Below are 23,197 nucleotides of genomic sequence, written 5' to 3' on the forward strand. Positions count from 1 at the left end.
ACCACCTCTCGGTGTGAATGCCACGGCTTCTAAGGCTAGAACACATGCGATAAATATGCTATAAGTCTACAGGGTTTACACATAAACCTCTATCTTTATTTATGCGATGACAACATAACATTCACACAAATATGCGACCACATAATATCATTCCTATTCCTAGGATGCATGCGATGCAAGTTGACAAACAGAGCTTATCTCTAAGTCCCTATCTCTTGTTTATGCAAGCCTAATCTTGCTCTTTCGAGTCCAGATTCTAACCTAGCTCTCTCGAGACATTAGGTTCCTTTCTTTAGATTCTCTCTCGAGTAACTCTAAAGGGGTATTTTGCACAACATTAAAATAAGACAATCGCAAGCAATAATAACTTCACTAGATCATGTTTAGCTTAGTTCCTCTCAACCCATTCAACTAGTTTAGCTACTCATGTATATTAAGAGAGTGAGTAGATGTAGAAATAGAACTTCCATTGAATAGATATAAGATGAAGTACAGAATAACAATGCAAGTATAGTAAAGAGCCTGGAGCAATTTCTTGCTGCCAGGCGTTACACTGTTTCTACTCGTGCTCTAAAGATAGTCTCGCTTTCCCGAGAGTCAGCCCGCTCTCTGCTCTTACGCCCCAAGGTTATCTCTCGAGCTACCTTGGACAATCTTCGGCGTCACCACTCTTCTCTTGCCCCACCGTAAAGTGGAAAATAAAACTATGAATAAAGGTATCAACTTGTAATGGTGATGAGGTAATCGACTGCTTAACCCCTTCTCTGAAGAATGCACTTGGTATTTTTAGGCATCAAAGGTGAAAGATGGCTTCTCTCTCCTAGTTGTACAGATGGGACAGCTTTAATTCCTGACTGATGCGCCAGATAATTGTCACCGATAAAGCTAGATATACTTTATGACCGTTATCGGCTGTCAACTTAATTTGGATTCGATTGCCATCAGCTTTCTGTCCCATTGATCTTAATTTTCCTTTCGTCCGGATGCGCCCACCATGTTGCGTTGATTCTTCTTGGGTGAATGTCTGCGAGCACGATCAACACAAAGTCTTGCGGTGAAGTTGCTCGACCAATGTATTCCTATGATCGCATTCTTTGCATTGCGTTAACGCATTATTCTGCACAAAAATATAAAGATCAACTGCTCTAATGCATTGGATGCATGTGACCGCAATATTATAGAATTTATGCTTGATGGACGTAATTTAACATATTTCATCAACGCAATCGAACATTGTTTAATGATTTAGCACTATGATACCGTGCATTTCTGCCCGTTATCACACCCCCAAATTTAAATAATGCTTGTCTTCAAGCATAAGCTAAAGATTCCTTTTGCAAGTTAGCCGCAAAGTTCTTTCCCTAGATTTCTCAAGGATACTTCGTTCAAATCCTATATGCCAGAATTTTCTTAAGTCTTATTTAAATCTCTTCCTAAAATACTTCTAAGACTTAGGGATTGCAAGCTTAACTTTCAAAAGGATTTTACTGAGTTTTGGAACATTGCATGATTTATTTCAAAAAGAAAATTTTTCACCGGGGTGCCAAATGATTTATCCTTGCACAAAAATTTTCTTCATTGCTATTTTTTTCTGACCTTGCGTCGATCCGAGTGCCTTGCCTTCGTTTTTGCTTGCCCCAATGGGTGTCATGAAGACATCCAACTATGAGCAATGCACTCTTTCTCAGACTAAACTCATACCAACTTGGTAGTGGAGTTGCGGTCATTTATTTATGCGTTGATCCTGGTGACTTACTTCTCGTTTTGGCTTCCTCTTTCTGCAATTAACATTGGTTTTCCATTGCGTTGACAGTGGAGTTGTTATTAAATTTATATATTATATATATATTTTTTTTTTAGCAAGGCGAGAACAAATACCCTCCTCAAATTTAAAATACGGTAATGTCCTCATTGCCCAAAAAAATAAGAATAAGTCATGTGATGGCTCATAGAATCGTTGTAAAGAAAATTTGAAACGAAAGCTAGCAAACCCTAACAACAAGAAAATATTTCATGAGTGACTATCCTAAGATTTACGTTGACTCTAGTATAATCGAAAGAGATAGAAGCATATTTTTCGGCGCAAAAATTTGAAGGATAAGGAAGAGTACACCCCAAATTTAGCGTTGTCGCCCGCATTGTATTGACGCATCCATCTTGCGGCGATCATTCTTCATCGGGTTGCAGTGATGGAATAAGATAAGTGCTGCTTTGCGTAACATTTCTTGCAATCCAGCGCCTCGATCGTTGTAAAGGAAAACAAGAGAGGGTCAAATATATTTTAAACAAAATAAAAGCATTTTTTTTTTTAGAAATAGAAGTGAAAAATGAAAAGATAGTAAAGTAAGGATAATTCGAGTAGTGGAAAAAGAGTTGAAGACTCGAGATTTCCAAAACTTTGCGTCCCTGATAAATTGCAATCATCTGATAATGTAGGGACCACCTACTTCCTTCTTCATTTAAGGTTTCTTAATTCCATGGAGTCGACTTGGTGATACCAGTCTTCTCCATGGTATGCCTTTACTCGCTGCCCATTGACCTTGAATATGTTGGTTCCGTCGTTATTTGATAATTCCACTGCGCCATGCGAAAGTACTTGTCGAATTATGAACGGTCTGGACCAACGAGACTTTAGCTTTCCTGGGAAGAGTCGCATACGTTAATTGAAAAGCAAGACTTTCTACCCAACTTGGAGGTTCTTACTGCATATGCGTTGATCATGCCAGCGCTTGGTGCGCTCTTTATAAATTTTCACATTTTCATGTGTTGTTCCTCCACTCTTCTAGCTCGACCAGTTGCACTTTCCACGCTTCCCCTACTTTCTTCAAATCGAAATTCAGTTTCTTGACTGCCCACAATGCTTTATATTCCAGCTCCAAAAGCAAGTGACATGCCTTGCCGAATACTAATGGATAAGGGGACATACCTATAGGTGTTTTAAATGCGGTCTGGTATGCCCATAACGCATCATCAAGCTTCATTGCCCAATCCTTCCGCTAAGGTTTAACTACCTTCTCAAGTATCAATTTAATTTCCCGATTGGACACTTCAGCTTGGCAATTTGTTTGCAGATGGTATGCGGTGGCCACTTTGTGGAGGATATTGTACTTGCACAGCAACTCCTTGATATTGTGGTCAACAAAGTGTGATCCTTCATCACTTATGATGGCACGGGGAGTGCCAAAACGCGTGAAAAATATTTTTCTTCAGGAACTGGGAGACTACTACCGCATCACTTGCAGTGCATGCAACTGCCTCTACCCACTTGGAGACATAGTCAACGGCTAATAGAATATAGTGCTTACTGTATGAAGGAGGGAATGGTCCTATGAAATCAATCCCCCATACGTCAAATAGTTTCAGCTCCAAGATAGTATTCATTGGCATTGCGTTCTTCCATGAAATGTTATCGGTGCGTTGACACCGATCACATTTCATTGTGTAGTCAGCAGCATCCTTAAATAATGAAGGCTAGAAGAATCCACTTTGTAAAACTTTGGCTGCAGTAAGTTGTCCTCCAAAGTGCCCTCCATATGGCAAATCATGATACTGCGATAATATGTATTGTTGATCAGCATCTGGGACGCATAATCGAATGATTTGATCTGCACCTCTTTTATACAGATTCAGCTCATCCCAATAATAGTGTCTGCATTCATTCTTGAGCTTCTTCTGTTGATGGTAGGTGCAATCTTCAGGAAATTGTTCACAAACCAAATAATTAATGATGTCCACATACCAGGGCAGTTCTTCTATGCGAAACAGCTACTCGTCTGGGAACACGACACTCACTTCAGATTCATTGCGGTCAACCTCAGGAATTTCTAATCTGGATAAATGATCTGCAACTTGATTCTCTGTCCCCTTCCGATCAATTATCTTGATATCAAATTCTTGAAAGAGGAGAACCCATCTGATCAACCTCGACTTTGCATCCTTTTTTGTTATCAAATATTTGATTGTCGAGTGGTCAGTGTGAATGAGTACCTTGGTTCCCAATAGATATGCCCGGAATTTTTCCAATGCAAAAATCACAGCCAGGAGCTCTTTTTCAATGGTGGTACAATTAAGTTGAGCAAGGTTCAGAGTCTTACTCGCATATGCGATGGGGTGCAAAATAGTTTTCTTCTTTCACTCTAATACAGCTCCCATCGCATACCTACTTGCGTCGCACATGAGTTCGAATGGGAGTGCCCAATCCGGTGCAATCAAGACGGGTGCGATAAACAGCGCATCTTTTAAAATTTTGAATGCGTTGAGGCAATTGTTGTCAAATTCAAACTTCCTGTCTGCCTCTAACAACGCACTCAGTGGTCTTGCTGTTTTAGAAAAGTCCTTGACGAATCGTCTATAGAATCCGACATGCCTCAAGAAGCTTCGCACAACCTTCACATTGGTTGGAGGTGGAAGCTTTTCAATTGCGTCAATCTTTGCTTTGTCCACCTCCAACCCTTCTCAGTAGACTTTGTGTCCCAACACTATTCCCTCCTTCACCATGAAGTGACATTTTTCCCAATTGAGCACCAGGTTCGTCTCTTCACATCTTTTCAAAATTTTCTCCAAATTGGCCTGGCAGACTTCATAAGTGTTCCCATAAATGAAGAAGTCATCCATAAATATTTCTACTGAGTCCTCGAGATAATCTGAAAAGATCGCCATCATGCACCTCTGGAACGTGCTTGGCGCATTGCAGAGGCCAAACGACATGCAGCGAAAAGCAAATGTCCCATATGGGCGGGTGAATGTGGTCTTATCTTGGTCTTCAGGAGCTATCATGATCTGATTATACCTGGCATATCCATCCAAGAAGCAATAAAAATCGTTCCCTACTAATCTGTCCAGCATTTGATCGATGAATGGCAAAGGGAAGTGATCTTTCTTTGTGGCCGCATTCAATTTGCGATAGTCCATGCAGATGCGCCATCCAATGATGGTCCTTTGCGGTATTAATTCATTGTTCTCATTTGGGACTACTGTCATTCGTCCCTTCTTCGGCACACATTGCACGGGGCTGACCCACGTGCTATCTACAATGGGATAGATAATGCCCGCATCCAGCCACTTGATAATCTCCTTTTTGACGACCTCCTTCATCGCAGGGTTAAGTCTGCGTTGATTTTCAATGGTTTCTTTGTGGTCGTCCTCAAGACGAATGTGGTGCATGCAGTACGTGGGGCTAATTCCTCTGATATCAATGAGCGTCCAGCCGATTGCTCGCACATGCTTTTTGAGAATGCTCATCAACGCATTCTCTTGATCTGCGTTAAGTGTGGAGGAAATTATCACTGGTAGCTTCTCATTCTGCCCCAGGAATGTGTACTTTAAATGTGTTGGTAGGGTTTTCAATTCAACTGTTGGTGGTTCCACGAGAGAAGGTTGCGTTATTTTTCTTTCTTCTTTCGGCTCTTCTTTTTGCGTTGCGATCAATCCTTCTTCTTTGTTTGTTTTTTCTACGATTGCATTACAGGCAACTACGGATGCGTTTGCATCTTTCTCTTCTTCACACTCTTCATCAGAATTTTCTTCTTCAATCAAATTCAGGTCATCTTCAGAATCTGGTAGGTCTTCCTCATCAGGAAATTTCATGGCACAAATTATGTTAAATTTGAGCTTCTGTCCGTTTATGCTTAAAGTGATTTTTCCCTTGTGCACATCAATTTGAGCACGACCCGTTGATAGGAAAGGTTGCCCCAAAATGATGGGTACTCTTTATTGGCCTCATAATCTAGGATGATGAAGTCAGCTGGCAAAATAAATTTGTCAATCGTGATCAGCACGTCCTTCACCTTACCCTTTGGATGAACCAGAGATCTATCGGCCAGTTGGAGAGTCACGGATGTAGGCGTAAGTTGCCCCACATTTAATTGTCGAAAGATTGACTATGGCATCAAATTTATACTGGCCCCCAAGTCACATAGGGCTTGCCCAATATAGAGTCCTCCTAAGGAGCAAGGAATAGTGAAGCTCCCAGGATCGCTCATCTTCGGTGGGATAATAAATTTGGAACTTTGCGTTAATGCCACCGTGGAAAATTTTCCAGCACCTCTCTTCTTAGTTACCATGTCCTTCAGAAACTTGGCATAGGCAGGCATTTCCTCAATCGCTTCACTGAAAAGAATATTAACATGTAATTTTTTTAATATAGACAAGAAGCGTTGGTGTTGTACCTCTTCATTTTTCTTCTTCCTTAGCCAAGGAAGAGTGGTAACTGAACTTTCACGGTTCCCTTTTCATTTTATTTTGAGGTTGACGCAACCTCAGGTTCTACCGCTTCATTTTCCTTCTCTTCTTCTTGCGTTGCCGCAATTTCAGGCTCAGCTGCGATGGAAATTGTTCTACTCTGGTCCTTTCTTCCTCCTTCCACGGTCTTTCCACTGCATAATGTCACAACCTGACATTGCTCCTTACCTGATCCCCCTGGGTTGCGTGGAAGCTTGGTTGAACTTGGTAACGCCCCTTGCGGTCTACTTTTGAGCTTATTCACCATCTGACCCATTTGTAATTCAAGGTTGCGGATGGAGTAGCCTGACTTTGACGCACTGTCTCGTTTTTCTCTATGTATTGCTTCAATAGGCTTTCTAGAGAAGAAGATTGTTTTGGTTGTTGTGAGCTACTTGCTTGGTTGCTCTGTTGACCGTTACTACGTTGAAAGAATCCTTGTGGCCCTTCTTTTTGCGCCACAAATTGAAAATTTTGTTGTTGATTCTTCCAAGAAAAATTGGGGTGGTTTTTCCACCCAGGGTTGTAGGTGTTGGAAAAGGGGTTGTTCTTTACAAAATATACAGACTGTGGATTTTGTGGGCAATCTTCCATTGCATGCCCATCACCGTAAGTCGCACACCTTGCGGTGTTTTGACTTATTGCGTTAATCTGCCCATCTTGTAGTCATAGGTTGTTGATCGTCATTCCTTGAATCAAATTCATCATTGCGGTCATTGGTTTTGCAATGAGACAATAGCATCGTTATTTGCGTTAGAATCCTTGAGTCTTAATCTATGGTTACTCTCCCTCCAGTCTTCATGATTCTTAGAGATGCGGTCCAGGATATTTTTTGTCTCATCATAAGTCTTGTCAAGCAGACCACCAGCTGTTGCTGCATTAGCAGCAGTCTGCGAAGCAAGATTCAAACCGTGGTAGAAAATTTCCATTTACAGGCAATCTGGTAGCCCATTATGCAGATAGTCTCGGACCAACCTTTTAAACCTCGCCCAAGCATCGTTGAGTGATTCGTCCATATCTTGTTCAAAATTGGTAATAAGCTTTCTTCGTCTTGCATTCTCGGTAGGTGGAAAATATTTCTTTATAAACTTCTCCACCACTTGCTCCCAAGAAATGATCTCTCCTGGTTCGAGCGAATAAGCCCATTTCCTAGCCTGATCATAGAGAGAAAATGGGAAAACGTTAGTCGAACTTCTTCAGCAGAGATGTTCGGGAACACAAAAGTATTGTAGATTTCAATAAAACTTCAGAGATGGGCATGCGGATCCTCACCACACCTTCCTCCGAATTGACCTACAGCCTGAATCATCTGCAGCATCACCGATTTCATTTCAAATCTACTTCCGTCTAAGGTAGGCCTCATGATTCTCAGAGAGAAATCATTGAGGTTTGGCGATGCATAGTCCCTAATGGGGCTATTGCGATCGTTTGCCAACAAAATCGGATTTGCCATGACATTGTTGTTGTTTAGTGCTTCATTCCTAGACTGCTCTGCCATCTCTTCTTTATCGGATTGTAGTTGTTATTGGTAGTCTCTTAGTCTCCTTTGAAATTTTCTCTCAATCTCCGGGTCATAGTTCGCTAAAGATTGAGAGTTCTACAAAGAAATCACAAAAATTACCGTTAACAACTATTTTGCCGAAGTCCCTGACAACGGCGCCAAAAACTTGATGCTTGAATTTTATGAAGTGGAAATTATGGATGATATGTGTTGGTGGATTGTGTTGTGCACTCAAGTTTCCCTAGAGGAATCCAAGCGTAAATTCCTCTGAGTTTTCTGGTAAGTCCAAGGTCGAACACAGGGACTTGTGAAAATAGTTGCGTTGGAGATTTTTATGAAAACTTGCGGTAACCAATTGAATAAATAAGTGTTGGGTTGTTGTTGTGTAATGAAAATAATAACGAATGTGGCAGAGTTCAGAAAGGGTTGGTAAACGGGAAATACGATGAATATGCAATGAACGGGTCGAGAAGGGTTTCGGCTAACACTCCCTAGGACACGTTCATGCCTTGCGATCATGCATGCATACAATAGTAAACCACCTCTCGGTGTGAATGCCACGTTTTCTAAGGCTAGAAACGCATTGCGATACAAATCTAACAGGAGTTTACACACTAAATCCCTTTAGTGATCTTTAATTTTATAAATGACAATCATGACATTTCACACAATAATGCGACCACAATAATAACGAATCTCCCTTAATTCCTGGAGGCATAGGGATGTAAGTGACAAACGCGAGAGCTTATCTCTCAATCACCTTATTCTGCTGTTTATGCCAAGCCTAAATCTTGCTTCCTTTCGAGTCCAAGGATTCTATCATCCAGAATCTCTCGAGACATTAAGGTTTCTTCTTTAGATTCTCTCTCGAGTTAACTCTAAAGGGGGTATTTTGCACAACATAAACAGACAATCGAAGCAATGAACTCCTAGATCAAATGTTAGCGGTTAGTTCTAGCTCAATGCATTCCAACTAGTTTTAGCTACTCAATTGGCGTATTAAGTAGAGGGAGTCAAGTTTAGATTAAAATATGAACTTTGATTGAATTAGTATAAATGTAGTTAAGTACAAAGATATAACAATGGTCAAGTATAGTATATATGAGCTTGATAGTCAATTTCTTTCTTCTCAGGCATTACACTGTTTCTACTCTCGTGCTCTAAAGATAGTCCGTTTTCCCGAGAAATCAGCCCGTCTCTGCTCTACGCCACAAGGTTATCTCCTCGAGCTACCTTGGACAATCTCCGGCGTCACCCTTAATCTCTTCCTCTTGCCCGCTGCGTAAAGTGGAAAATAAAACTATGAACAGAGGTATCAACTTGTTAATGAGTGATGAGGTGAAGTCGATCTTGCTTAACACCCTTCTCTGAAAAATGCACTTGGTATTATAGGGTATGCAAAAGTAGAAAGGCGGCTCTCTCCTTCTGACTTGTCAGATTGAACAGGCTTTTAATTCATGGACTGATACACTGGATAAGCTGGCACCGATAAAGCTGGATGTACTTTGTGACTGTTATCGACTGTCAACTTAATTTGGATCCGACTGCCATCAACTTTCTGTCCCATCGATTTTAATTGTTCTTTCGTCCAGATGCGCCCACCATGTTGTGGTGATTCTTCTTGGGTGAATGTTTGCGAGCACGATCAATGCAAAGTCTTGCGGTGAAGTTGCGCTCGACCAATGTATTCCTATGATCGCATTCTTTGTATTGCGTTAATGCATTATTCTGCACAAAAGTATAAAGATGAACTGCTCTAATGCATTGGACGCATGTGACCGCAATATTATAGAATTTATGCTTGATGGATGCAATTTAACATATTTCATCAATGCAATTCAATATTGTTTAATGATTTAGCACTATGATAACGTGCATTTCTACCCGTTATCACTAGTCATAGCTAAACGATCGTTTGGCATTGTCTATATGATAGGCTGCCATCTTCTACACGATTGAGCACATCATCTATATGATAGACTATGTCATCTCCCACTTGCTCAATCGTCTACACGATTATTGTTCCTCCAGTCTCTTCCTCTAACTAAGATCATATAGAGCCCACAACTTTTTGATTCTCACACCGAGAATACCAAGGTAACCATTGTTGTGGTGTCCTCACTCAACTCAATTGATATCGAGATTCTGGAGGCCATTCATTAGGTTCGTGTGGTTTATGTGGTGTCTGCTGTGGATGGTGTTGTGTTGCGGTCGTTGTGTTCGAGCGTTCTTGTATTGCTGTCTTGGATGCTTGGAGTTTGATCCAGGGAGTTTGAAGAATGAATCATCAAAGGTATGATACTTTATCCCTTGATTATCTTAAAGCATGCTGTAATTTATAGTTGTTACATGACCTGTTAGTTTCCATTACTTGTACTGTAATTGTGTATGTTCAATTTCGAACGAAATTTGGAACGATCATTCCACTGCTCATGAAAATCCTCATGTCTAATTTCCTTCATAAGTAACCCCATTACTGAGATCAGGCTAAGCATCTACGTCATCTAGATGCCACTCTCTAATGGGACATGCATAAACCTCTACTTTCTATGGAATAACCATCTAGTGGATAATTGAACCTGCCCTACTGTAACGACCCGACTTCCTAGGACTCAAGCTAGGCCGTTAGTAAACGCATGCATGCATGAAAGTTAAAACGATATCCTTTTTATAGTGAAATAAATGCTAAATAAATAAAGTCATTTAAAAGATCTTCATTAAATTCAAACATAAAAATCAAATGATAAGGTACCCATAAGTCATAAATGGAAATAAATAAGTCTGAAAAAAAAATCTCAAACGATAAGTTTCAAATGTCAAGACCGAAAGTTAAAAACATCAAAGAACTCTTAAAACATGAGTGGAAGTGTTAAAACTAGTCCCTAGTGGCTCATTCATGGATTCCTCTTGTCATTTGTCGGCGCGTTCCTACCCTTACCTGAAACATAAAAATGAGAAATGGTAAGTATAAAATACTCAGTAAGTAACCCCACTACTAAGGTCAGGCTAGGCATCTATGTCCTCTAGATGTCTATCTCTGGTAGAACGTAAACATTCTCCTAGTCCTCATGGGACACATACATACATGAATAACTTAATTTCATTCTACTGTAGTTAAGTATACCCACTACCTCTCGTAAGTCTCGTAGGACCCACAACCTCTGGTGAACCCCGAAGAAGACACCACCTCCAGTAAATCCCGAAGGAAACACAACCTCTGATGAATCCCAAACGAAAGCACCACCTCTAGTGAATCCCGAAGGAAACATAACTTCTGGTGGACCTCACAGAAAACCACCACCTCTAGTGAATCCCGAAGGAAACACAACCTCTGGTGAATCCCGAAAGAAACACAACCTCTGGTGGATCCCGAAGGAAACCACCACCTCTAGTGAATCCTGAAGTAAAGCACCACCTTTAGTGAATCCTAAAGGACACACAACCTCTAGTGGGCATCTAACTAATCAGTGAGGATACTATCACGATCTCAACATCACAAGTATCATAACATGGTTCTATAACATACATATAAATCTCATCATCATGGTTCTATAACATACATATACATCTCGTCATCCTAGTCCTATAACATACATATACATCTCATCATCATGGTTCTATAACATACATATACATCTCGTCATCCTAGTCCCATAACCTACATTTATATCTCATCATCCTCAGATCAAATAGAAACTCATAGAATAATAATATACTGAAATCATGCTAGCACTCAAATATCTCTATGTGCATCTAGTCTTTTAAATCCTCGTATCAGCAAGGCATACCTAAACATCAAACCATCATCAAATCCTCAGTAAATCATAACTACATTGCCTGGCACGTGGGCAGTTCCAGTAGTAAGATTACTTACCTCGATACTAGATTCAGATTTCGATCCAAGCGACAATTTTCAATAATCAATCTTTGAATTCAATTCCCCATGAAGCTTGAGCACAACCACCCTCAAGATTCCAATCTCCAAAATCTTCCTTCAATCAGACCCTGCTTCCAACTTTTAATCCCTTTCTCTATTAAAATTTTATATTCACAGAGAATTTAACTAACCCCCTTCCACAATAAAATTAATTATTGACAATAATTAAAATTATATTTGTGTGACATAACCCTCTTCCAAAATGAATTTAATTCTTGACATTAATTTCAAATTAAATTTGTGTGACATAACCCCCTTCCTTTGAAATTAATTCTTGACATTAATTTCAAATTAAATTTGTGTGACATAACCTCTTCCAAAGTGAAATTAATTATTGATATTAATTTCAAATTAAATTTGTGTGACATAACCCATTCCAAAATGAAATTAATTCTTGACATTAATTTCCAATTAAATTTGTGTGACATAAAGTCCAATTCCACAATTTCTCTCTAATTAAACAATTAAATTGAAACATCCCTTTCTTAATAATTGAATCTCAGTAATCCAATTAAATTTTCAAAATTGAAAAATGATCTTGGATATTACAAAATACTGAAATTACATTACGAAAAAAATTTTAGGATGTTACATTCTTCCCTCCTTAAAGAACTTTTGTCCTCGAAAGTCATTCCTGAAAAAGCTCTGGGTACTAGGCCCTCATCTCATCCTCTCAGTCCCAGGTAGCCTCCTTGAACTGGTGATTCTATCACAGGACTTTCACAAATGCTATCTCCCTTTTGTGCAATGTCTTTACATCTCCGGTGAGAATTTCTACAGGCTTATCCTCGTAGCTTAAGTTGTCATTCAACTACAATGGCTTAGAGTGAACTCCATGGCATGGATCTATCACATACTTTTTCAGCATCGAAACATGGAAGACCTTATGAACTGAAGAAAGTGATGGAAGCAATGACAATTGGTAAGCTACGAGACCAATTCGCTCCAAGACCTCGAAAGGTCCAATGAACCTCGGGCTCAGCTTCCCTTTCCTTCCAAACCTCATAACACCCTTCATAGGTGCCACCTTTAAGAACACTTTATCACAAGTCTCAAATTCAAGGTCCTTACGTCTCATGTCGGCATAGCTTTTCTGTCTGTTCTAAGCTATTTACATACAAGCCCTGATCTTCTGAATTACCTCATTCGTGGCTTACAGCAGCTCAGGTCCTAGCAATTTCCTCTCTTCTACCTCATCCCAACACACAGGAGACCTGCAGCTCTTCCCATAGAGGCCTTTAAACGGCGACATGCCAATGGTAACCGGATAACTGTTATTATGCGAATTCCATCAAATGGAGGTTAGAATCTCAACTCCTTGAAAACTCTAACGCACAAGTACACAACATTTTCAATGTCTTGTTCAAACATTCTTTATGGCCATCAATTTGTGGGTGAAAAGTTATACTAAAATCCAATCGAGTACCCAATGCTAACTGGAAACTCTTCCAAAAACGAGGGTCGTTGTTTGACATAGCTAAAACTAGTATTATTGGAAGGAAAATTAAGGACGGATGGGGTTATACATGCAATCATGCATTAGACATGGCTTAAGCTATGCGTTTATGCCCATGCGTCTGAGGTCATGCATCGGAATGAAAATGCATTAATCTAGTATGCATTGACCACGCATTCCTATCACAAGTTTTCTTACGCCCACGCCAAGTATAACGCTAATGCAAGTTTCTCGGGTAATCTGAGGTCGAATACAAGGACTTGTCACTCAATAATGCTTGTGAAGCAATGCGTTTGAGGCGATGAATAAAAATAAAAAGAAGTTTAATGGATATACACACTACTACTACTTCTAACTAAACAGATAGAGCAATAAGAGACTTGTGATGAGAATAGGTAGATACACAACAACCGTTAATGCATAGTAATGTTTATTATCTTAAATCGCCCGAGTAATCCCAGCTCATTGCACTAACGCATTAAACACCTCTCGGTGGTCAGCCGCATGACTATATCTCTATAGTGTATGGTTGCGTCGAGCATAAGATTGTGCCTATCTCTAGGAACAATGCATACTTTGCTTTAGTGCGTTCCATCTCTTACCTTCTTAGGCAGTTAGACGCGACTATTTAACTTATAGACAAGCAATGCAACAACCCATAGACAAGCGTTGCTACAGCCTTTCACTAAGCAAAGAGGATTAACTCACTATACTCGTACAACGCAGACCTCTCGGTGGGTTGTTACATGCATCCTATCTTTAGGCTACACGATTAAGTATGCGATCGCCTTTGATACATAAATGCTGAAGATAAACAATGATAGAGATAAAAATGATGAAGAAGATGGCATTGAAGGAATCAAGAGATGCATTGATTTCAAATTGTCTTAATATCTTAAGCTAAAATGTAATACAATACAGAGGTTAGAAGAGAAATGAAGGACTCTACGTCAAGGCTGCCGGTGGGTGGCCATTGGTAAATGGGAGATGTCTCTCTCGAAGCTCTATCTCCAACGAAAAGCTCTGGTCGTCACTCGGTCTTGTTTGTGGAGGTGAAGAATTCTCACTGAAAATCTTGTTCAAGCTCTCATCTATGATCGCAAACCTCTGCCTTGAGGCAGAAGTTCGGATGTCTTGAAATAAAGGTCTAAAAGGCTATTTATAGAGTTTAAATGACGACAGCTATCATGATTGCGTTATAGCTCACTGCTGCTTTTGTCGCGGTATGGGAAATGTCACATCGTTTTATCTTGTTGATATTCCCAAGGTATGCGTCCGAGCTTGCTTCAACTGAAGTATCAACACGTTCTACCCATCTTGCAATCGTCCTTTTAATATGGTTGTCACTCCATGGTCGCAATTTCCAATTAATCACCACATTCGCTTGATCACTGTAACTTTCATGTGATGGATGCATTCGATCCCTACAACTTCCATGCGATGGACGCATTTGATTACCGCAACTTCCATGCGATGGACGCATGCAATCCAACTTTCAGCGCATGCGTTTGTCTTTGCGATCGCATGGCTTCAGTGCATGCGTTTTTCTGCGATTTCTTATTTCAAACACATGCATTTGATTCTTGCGGTAGCTACAAAAATAGACACTTTGGCATGGTATAACATATAATATTGGAGTCAGTGAGGATTTAGGTGCTAATTGACGCAAAACTAAATTTTTCACAAATTCTAAGTATTATCACCACATTTTCTACTTATTAGCCCTCATGATTCTAAATAAAAGGCTTATAATAACTGACATTTCTGCCAGTTATCACACCCCCAAACTTAGAATCATGCTTGTCCTCAAGCATGCATCATACTTAACAAATTCTTACCTCACCTTCCGTCATTTCTTTGCGATGACCAGCCTCTCAGAATATAATTAACTCATACCTCTAACCATGGCTGCAATGCTCTCCTCTACTTTAGCTGCTTCTTCAAAGAGATGTTTTCTATATTGAAATTTGGCAAGCCTTTGCTCAAAAACTTTTTATTCATTCACCGCAACTTTGCGTTCAGCTCTTGAGAATGCGTTCGTTCAAAACAATTGCAGATTATGCGATTACTTACTCAAATGCGATGTTAAATCTAGTTACGCTCTTCATTTTGGCTTACCCCCACGTGTGTCATGCGGGCATCCAACCTCGGTTGCGTTCCATATTCAACTCAACTCATGTCTTGCTTAACTTGGCTTGCGTCCGACAGAGGAGTTGCGCTTATGCATTGATCCTGGTGACTTACCTTCATTTTGGCTTGTCCCCACGGGTGTCATGCGGACATCCAACTATGGGTAAATGCCTTTTACAACTTAACTCTTATCAACATCGGTTTCCCCATTGTATTGATAGTGGAGTTATTATTTTTAAAAAAAAAAAATTGAAGGGAATGACTGCAATGTAATGAACCCAATTCTCCGAGACCACGGCTACCCCTAAACCTAGAGGGTGGCAACATTCTCACTGCAAGCTAAAAAAAAACTCAACAGGAATGTGATGACAAATGTTTGAGCAAGGGTTTGCACAAAATAAAACTATAGACTTTTCCAATTTGAAGAAGCTATTAAAAGTATGGAGACCCTTGCGATACTAGTTAAAGGATGCGGTGAATTATTTGTACCATTATAGATGCATTGCAAAGAACCGCAATCAGACGAGGAGAATTTCAAAAAGATAATGCGTAAAAGATAACAAGAACAGAACCTTAAGTAGAACAACGCATGCGACAATGCGTTGGAATTCATGTGATTGAAGCCATGTGTTGAAGGATGTAGAGGATTCTTTCGTTGTAATTGCTACCGAGGAGAGTTATTATCGCACCTACAAAGAGCAAACGCACCACAACCAAGGAAGCAGCCGCATATCCAAAATAACAATAATTAAAGATAATAAAATAAACTAAGAAAGAAATGTAAAGATAGAGTAGAAGACGTCCTTGGAGAAATTGGAGTGTTGTCACCACAAGGATTCTCCCATGCAGGAGATGGCTCTCAACTGCTTGGGTCAAGGGGCTCGCCCTGACCATTGGAGCTTCCAACAATTGTTGGACGCATGATGGTTGACAGCATCTAACTGCTTTCAGCTCATGTGACGGATAGCCTTTCTATCTCGGGGTCAATATTTGACTTTCAACGCATGCCTATACTTCAAATATTATTTGCAGCTTGGTCGCACAATCTACAATACGCCTAAGATTGAAAGGGTGCCTGCGAAAACACAAAACTTCACAAAACATTAGCTGCCAAATCCCCGGCAACAGCGCCAAAAACTTGTTGGAAGGAAAATTAGGGACGGATGGGGTTGTACATGCAATCATGCGTTAGACATGGCTTAAGCTATGCGTTTATGCCCATGCGTCTGAGGTCATGCATCAGAATGAAAATGCATTAATCTAGTATGCATTGACCACGCATTCCTATCACAAGTTTTCTTACGCCCACGCCAAGTATAACGCTAACGCAAGTTTCTCGGGTAATCCGAGGTCAAATACAAGGACTTGTCACTCAATAATGCTTGTGAAGCAATGCGTTTGAGGCGATGAATAAAAATAAAAAGAAGTTTAATGGATATACACACTACTTCTATTCCAAACTAAACAGATAGAGCAATAGGAGACTTGCGATGAGAATAGGTAGATACACAACAACCGTTAATGCATAGTAATGTTTATTATCTTAAATCGCCCGGGTAATCCCAGCTCATTGCACTAACACATCGAACACCTCTCGGTGGTCAGCCACATGACTATATCTCTATAGTGCATGGTTGCGTCGAGCATAAGATTGTGCCTATCTCTAAGAACAATGCATACTTTTCTTTAATGCATTCCATCTCTTACCTTCTCAGGCAGTTAGACGCGACTATTTAACTTATAGACAAGCAATGCAAGAACCAATAGACAAGCGTTGCTACAGCCTTTCACCAAGCAAAGAGGATTAATTCACTATACTCGCACAACGCACACCTCTCGGTGGGTTGCTACATGCGTCCTATCTCTAGGCTACACGATTAAGTATGCAATCGCCTTTGATAAATAAACGTTGAAGATAAACAATGATAGAGATAAAGATGATGAAGAAGATGGCATTGAAGGAATCAAGTGATGCATTGATTTCAAATTGTCTTAATATCTTAAGCTAAAATTTAATACAATACAAAGGTTAGAAGAGAAATGAAGGACTCTGTGTCAAGGCTGCCGGTGGTGCCATGGATGAATGGTGGAGATGTCTCTCTCGAGCTCTATCTCCGGCGAAAGCTCCGGTCGTCACTCGGTCTTGTTTGTGGAGGTGAAGAATTCTCACTAAAAATCTTGTACAAGCTCTCATCTGTGATTGCAAACCTCTGCCTTGAGGCAGAAGTTCGGATGTCTTGAAATGAAGGTCTAAAAGGCTATTTATAGAGTTTAAACGCTGACAGCTATCATGATTGCGTTATGGCTCACTGCTACTTTTGTTGCGGTATGGGAAATGTCACATCGTCTTATCTTGTTGATACTCCCAAGGTATGCGTTTGAGCTTACTTCAGCTGAAGTATCAACGCGTTCTACCCATCTTGCAATCGTCTTTCTAATATGGTTGTCACTCCGTGGCTGCAATTTCCAATTGATCACCCCATTCGCTTGGTCACTGCAACTTTCATGCGATGGGTGCATTCGATCACCGCAACTTCCATGCGATGGATACATTTGATCACCACAACTTTCATGTGATGGACGCATTTGATCACCGCAACTTCCATGTGATGGATGCATTCGATCACCGCAACTTCCATACGATGGACGCATGCGATCAAACTTTCAGCGCATGCGTTTGTCTTTGCGATCACCTGGCTTCAGCACATGCGTTTGTCTTTGCAATCGCCTGGCTTCAGCGCATGCGTTTGTCTACGACTGCTTATTTCAAATGCATGCATTTGATTCCTGCGATAGCTACAAAAATAGACACTTTGGCATAGAGTAACGCATAATATTGGGGTCAGTGAGGATTTAGGTGCTAATCTAAAAAAAACTAAATTTTCCGCAAATTCTAAGTATTATCATCGCATTTTCCTACTTATTAGCCCTCATGATTCTAAATAAAAGGCTTATAATAACTAGCGTTTCTGCCAGTTATCAAGTATCAAAAGAGGTGTAACAACCCCTTCCATATATAACTATGAAACTTAAGATGTTAAAAACCAACAATACTTTAACACGTTCAAGCTGAGAAAACTTTATATGTGTAGTGAAGAAACTGGTCATGCTATATAATGCGTCATCTGAAGATACGTACCAGAACAAATCTGGTCAACTGAAATTTTCTTCTACTCTAGAAGCGCCGACTGTGATGTCTTTCTTAGGGTCTACATGTCTAAGAATAACTCTGTCTAATAAAGTCTCACATTCATGAGAAACTCATCATGAGGCTCTATACCATCATGGGTTATAAAACTTGCTTGAACCAATCCTCATATTATTCTTTAGCCTTAAAACAATCACATATCATTACTTAGACCCTGTTGCGGATGAGTCTAAAATTCCCTCTGAAAATGAGGTTTTGAAGTCCCTGAACGCTAAAGTATCAGTCAATTGATAACACATTTTCATAACCTCGTAATAACCATAATTGATCCCTGACGTTAGTTTTTACGATAAAACCTTCTTGATTAATAAGTCATAGCTTGAATTACTCGTACTCCCTAAAGCTAGTTAACTCATTGCCTATGCAAGGGAAAACATACTATCCTGTACTGCTCTAAACCCACCCATAGCAACTTCTTGTTATCAACTCAACTTTCTTACCAGTCTATCCTTTATGCCAATGGTGATATTGGAAGACCCAACTTACTTACTTTTGTTCATATACCACTTTTGTCTATGTAACGACCCGACCCCCTAGGACCTAGGTAAGGTCGTTACTAAAATAAATGCATGCAAAAAATTTAAAATAACGCTCAATCATTTGAAATAAATTCTAATTAAAAACAAGAGAAGTTCAAAAGACATTTATTAAATGCAGTTGTTAAAAACAATAATAGGGTACCCATAAATCATAAAGGTTAATAAGTACATATGAAAACAATTCTTAATAATAAGTTTAAAACATCAAAACTAAACATTAATGGAAACATGAAAAGAACTCTAAATCTCATGATGCGGAAGCGTAAAAACTAGTCCCAGTGGCCCGATCATAAATTTCGCTGCGCCATCGCCAGTGCATCTCTACCCTTACCTGAAACATCAACATAAGAAAGAATGAGTATAAAATACATCCCACCACTGGGGTCAGGCTAGGCATCTATGTCCTTTAGATACTCACATATGGCACATAAATACATGTAACATATAAGAGACTGAGTCCTATCCTAATGTAGTTAAGTATGCCCACAAAACTGGTGAATCCCGAAGGAAACACAAAACTGGTGAATCCCAAAGGAAACACAAACTGGTGAATCCCGAAGGAAACACAAAACTGGTGAATCCCGAAGGAAACACAAACTGGTGAATCCCGAAGGAAACACAAATTGGTGAGCATCTAACTAATCAATGAGGATATTCACACAGTCTTAACGTGCTAAAATTCAACATTGTACGGTCCTAAAGCACACGTAAAAATCCTTAATATCATGGCTACATAACATACCCATAATTCTTAACAACATATTATACATCATCCATGTATAACTTATATCATAAATCCACAACATACAAGTATGCCTCAACGCCAGCAGATTAGACATCGACATATGAAAACACATACTATCACATACTAACGATCAAGCACTTACGTGTGTATGTAAACAAATCAGAATTTGTGCCAGAACATACTTTGATTCAAGTCATACTGTCAATCATCATGCTAACATTTACCATAACATACACTTATCATGTTAGCATACAACTAGAGCCTGGCCCGTGGGCAGTGCCAGTGATAAGATTACTTAACTCGAAGTCAAGTTCAGATATTAATCCAAGCTAATGCTCTTCAACAAAATAAACCTTGAATTAAGTCCCCTAATACAGACATAATACTAAATTTTAAATTCTTGGAACCAAGATCCATACATATAAATTAAATTTTGGGATCACCAATGAACTTACCCAACGAAACTTGATCAACCAACATTCGCGAGATTTCGACTCAAAATTTCCTCTTAGCAGATTTTAGAACCCAAAGGACGACGACTTGGAACCTTCGAGAAACTAAAACCAAACTCTCCATCAGTCCAACAACCAAAAGTGCCTAATAATCAACAACAAGGGTCACAACGCTTACCAAAAGTACTTGCCGAACGAACTTGAATCCGCTAAACAGCACGCTGCGCACTCCAAAGTACTCTAATCTTGGATCTGGATTCCAAATATAGAGATAACAAATTTTTAACCCAAAATCCAAATGGGTAATCAAACTAGATCAACCAAAATCTTGCCCAAAAAATAATCAATCGCTTACTCAAAGCACAAGTCTAGTGGTGTAGGCGGGTCCTGGCGACGAACAGGGCTGGCGGCGTTGGAAGCAACCGGCAGCGACGCGGTGGGCAGCGGAGAGCGACAGCTCGAATCTGGGCATACTGAGAGATGCGGTGCAGAGAGGCAGCAAGGAAGCAGAAAACGGGGGGGCTGGGGCTCGCATGAGTGAGGGAGAAAGTGAGGGGGGGTCCTTTTTATTTTTAAAAAAATACTACTACTACTACTAATAATAATAATAATGATAATGATAATATAAAATAATAATAATAATAATAATAAAAGGAAAATAGTTTAACTCTAATTAGATCCTTTCCTTAACCCACTTTATACTATTTAATTCCTTTTTTTTTCCAAAAATAATTAATTTCTACCATAACTTTTCGCATGAATAATTTTTTAATAAATTCCACGACAACACTTAAATCCTCGCATTTATACTTTAAATTCAGAATTCCAAACATGCCCTTCAACTAAGGACAATTACTGAAAAGGGAAAAGTTTTACATTATTAATAAATAAATAAAAAGGTGTGGGATGTTACAGTCTACCTCGAGCTAGATTAATTTCCTTTTTCAATCAAATTGATGGTCTTGCAAGTTCATGATTCGAACTTACACACTATGTCAAAATCCCTTAAATCTTATTAATGCCTTCAATGGTTTACCTTTTAACTAATGAAGCCTCAACATACCATGTCAATAGTTCTTGAACATATACTGTTACTAATAACTCCATTTTAACTTATCTCTTCTCAAGCTTTTATTTCGGTAACAGATTCTTGTGTTAAAAAAAAAGATTCCATATCGATCACCTATGTAAGCTATCTTTCCATCCAACTAATATTCTCCTAAAGTTCCATATGATAATGAGATATTTTTCTTTTACACCAAAACAAATTCCTTGTAATCCCTCATATCATGCCACCAAACCATACTTAACTAGGAATTTTGAACACATTAAATTCTTTTCTCTTTCCAAAAGAGTAAACTTTCTTGGATACTTTTTTTACCATTTTTCATGTAGAATATAATCTCTTTACTAAAGTATATTTTACTTAACTCCTCCATAAATCTTATCTCTCTCACTAAGAATATTCATCTTGTAGAATTTTCCTTTGCCAATTTTCATGCTTTTAAACTCCAAAACTTTCTTTGTCTAACTTTGATTTCCTCATCACAATAAGGCTATGGATTTAATTAATCTAAGTACTCTAAAATAATCCTTCAACCTAAACAAATAACACTTTGCTTTATCCCCTTTAAGTCTAAACTGATGTCCAACTATTTTGGCTTCCTTTAATGATATCAACTTAGCTAGATATTCCAAAAGAATCCTTCATATCACTACACATACTGTACCTAGTCCATCAAATCGTAGTATTACCAAAGTGATTATGACTTATTAATCCTTTTCAAGATTCCTCTCAAAATTTTGGTTTTAATATCTCAGAACCTTTAATAAATCCATATTCTCCTCTTTTTCCCATTCTTATCCATAAAACAACTTTTAACCTTATACTTGAGTATGTGGCCTGTGAAGGAATTTATTTATACTAAAACCAATTGCACTACTCAACAAAAAAAATATAATACTAGTCCTTAATGAATTCTTATCTAGACAATTTTGTTCCTTGGCTTAAACATTTAAATACCTTTATTCCAAACTTCGCTCAAAGATTCAAATAAATTATGCGCTCAAAGATTCGAATAAATTATGCACTCCAAAGCTTCAGAAACTTATTGAATAGTACACTTACGACTTTTAAAAACTTGAATTGATACTCCAAATCAAATAAAAATTTGGCAAGGGGCGGTGACTGGCGGACGCACAATGACGAACGACTAAAAAAATATGAAAGTAACAGAGATGTTTTTATCTAATTGAACTCTTTTTGGAATAAAGTGAATGGTTTGGAATAAAGTGGATGATTGTATTTATAGAGGAATAGTAATCCTAATCCTAAATTATTTTAGATTCCATAACTTGAAGTAGTAGATAGATTAGATTTTCCTTCTTTGAATAAGACATTTTCTCTAATTAGGAAATCCACATTTTAATTAATTAGAAAATCCATAATCTAATTAATTTAAATTAAATCCAAATTTCTCTTATCAACTCAATTTAAGTTAATTATCTACTATAATTTGGATCCAAACTCCAAAATTAAAGAGGATAAAATTTAGAACCACAATTTCCCCTTTCCTTCTTAAATTTCAAATTCCTTTTAATTTCCAAAATCCTAATTCTTTTCCTTTTCTTAATTTTCAAATATTTATCTAAAATAATCCAAAAATTCCAAATCTCTTATCAAATTGATCTTAAACCAATTAAATTCTCCAATTAATTTAATTTTTTCTCCTAACTAAAATTAAAGGGAACATACAATCCAATAGTTGAGACAAAAACATTCTTCCAAATATTTAATCTATTTAAAAACATACTTTCCCCAAAATAAATTAATCTAATTTTTCCTTAAATTGAATTACAATCCCAATTCTTTATAAATATCTTTTGAATTAATTATCTTATCTCCCAAAATTTATCAAAATAACGTTCAAATATTTTAAGATAATTTAATACAAATTATCTGGAAAATCCGGGATGTTACATAATATTACTTTGTTTTTGTGCTATTCTA

This window comes from Benincasa hispida, chromosome 3 (assembly GCF_009727055.1).
Source record: "Benincasa hispida cultivar B227 chromosome 3, ASM972705v1, whole genome shotgun sequence".
NCBI lineage: Eukaryota > Viridiplantae > Streptophyta > Magnoliopsida > Cucurbitales > Cucurbitaceae > Benincasa > Benincasa hispida.